The sequence below is a fragment of the Oncorhynchus gorbuscha genome, linkage group LG23, assembly GCF_021184085.1.
Source record: "Oncorhynchus gorbuscha isolate QuinsamMale2020 ecotype Even-year linkage group LG23, OgorEven_v1.0, whole genome shotgun sequence".
Lineage (NCBI taxonomy): Eukaryota > Metazoa > Chordata > Actinopteri > Salmoniformes > Salmonidae > Oncorhynchus > Oncorhynchus gorbuscha.
The window spans coordinates 35,454,733-35,456,412 of NC_060195.1; the positions used below are offsets into that span (position 1 = coordinate 35,454,733).

A 1,680-nucleotide genomic window follows, 5' to 3' on the forward strand; every position below is an offset into this window, starting at 1 on the left:
ACTTTTAAAAAATTATCCTTTCTTATGGACGAGGGATTTGGCAGTGCGGTCATTGAGATTTCATACTTCTGATTGGAGCTGCAGGGGATTAGCTCAAATGGTAGAGCGCTCGCTTAGCATGCGAGAGGTAGGGATCGATGCCCGCATCCTCCAACTATTTAGTTTGGTTCAATCAGCACACATTGTTTTTGTAGCTCTGGATACTAACCCAACAATACAACTATTTCCACCACTGGGCTTACTGCAGTCACTACTTCAACCTTTACTGAACTACCATGAAAAATACTTTTAGACAGCTGAAGCAAGCATACTTTTTAAAAAGTATCCTTTCTTATGGACGAGGGATTTGGCAGTGCGGTCATTGAGATTTCATACTTTGTGTTGGAGGCGCAGGGGATTAGCTCAAATGGTAGAGTGCTCGCTTAGCATGTGAGAGGTAGCGGGATCGATGCCTGCATCCTCCAACTATTTAGTTTGGTTCAATCAGCACACATTGTTGTTGTAGCTCTGGATACTAACCCAACAATACAACTATTTCCACCACTGGGCTTACTGCAGTCACTACTTCAACCTTTACTGAACTACCATGAAAAATATTTTTAGAGAGCTGAAGCAAGCATACTTTTTAAAAAGTATCCTTTCTTATGGACGAGGGATTTGGCAGTGCGGTCATTGAGATTTCATACTTTGTGTTGGAGGCGCAGGGGGATTAGCTCAAATGGTAGAGCGCTCGCTTAGCATGTGAGAGGTAGTGGGATTGATGCCTGCATCCTCCAACTATTTAGTTTGGTTCAATCAGCACACATTGTTTTTGTAGCTCTGGATACTAACCCAACAATACAACTATTTCCACCACTGGGCTTACTGCAGTCACTACTTCAACCTTTACTGAACTACCATGAAAAATACTTTTAGACAGCTGAAGCAAGTATCCTTTCTTAGGGATGAGGGATTTGGCAGTGCCGTAATTGAGATTTCATACTTCTTATTGGAGGCACAGGGGAGTTAGCTCAAATGGTAGAGCGCTCGCTTAGCATGTGAGAGGTAGCGGGATCGATGCCTGCATCCTCAAACTATTTAGTTTGGTTCAATCAGCACACATTGTTGTTGTAGCTCTGGATACTAACCCAACAATACAACTATTTCCACCACTGGGCTTACTGCAGTCACTACTTCAACCTTTACTGAACTACCATGAAAAATACTTTTAGACAGCTGAAGCAAGCATACTTTTTTAAAATTATCCTTTCTTATGGACGAGGGATTTGGCAGTGCGGTCATTGAGATTTCATACTTCTGGTTGAAGCTGCAGGGGGATTAGCTCAAATGGTAGAGCGCTCGCTTAGCATGCGAGAGGTAGCAGGATCGATGCCTGCATCCTCCAACTATTTAGTTTGGTTCAATCAGCACACATTGTTGTTGTAGCTCTGGATACTAACCCAACAATACAACTATTTCCACCACTGGGCTTACTGCAGTCACTACTTCAACCTTTACTGAACTACCATGAAAAATACTTTTAGACAGATGAAGCAAGCATACTTTTAAAAAAAGTATCCTTTCTTATGGACGAGGGATTTGGCAGTGAGGACATTGAGATTTCATATTCTAGTTGGAGGCACAGGGGGATTAGCTCAAATGGTAGAGCGCTCGCTTAGCTTGTGAGAGGTAGCGGGATCG

At 42.7% G+C, this 1,680-nt stretch overlaps 1 non-coding gene across 1 annotated transcript; it reads left to right on the forward strand.

Moving 5' to 3' along the window:
* Positions 1-1,311: 1,311 nt before the first annotated feature.
* Positions 1,312-1,384, forward strand: trnaa-agc. Its single transcript has one exon. It is a non-coding gene; the product is annotated as a tRNA-Ala (tRNA).
* The last annotated feature ends 296 nt before the right edge of the window (positions 1,385-1,680 follow it).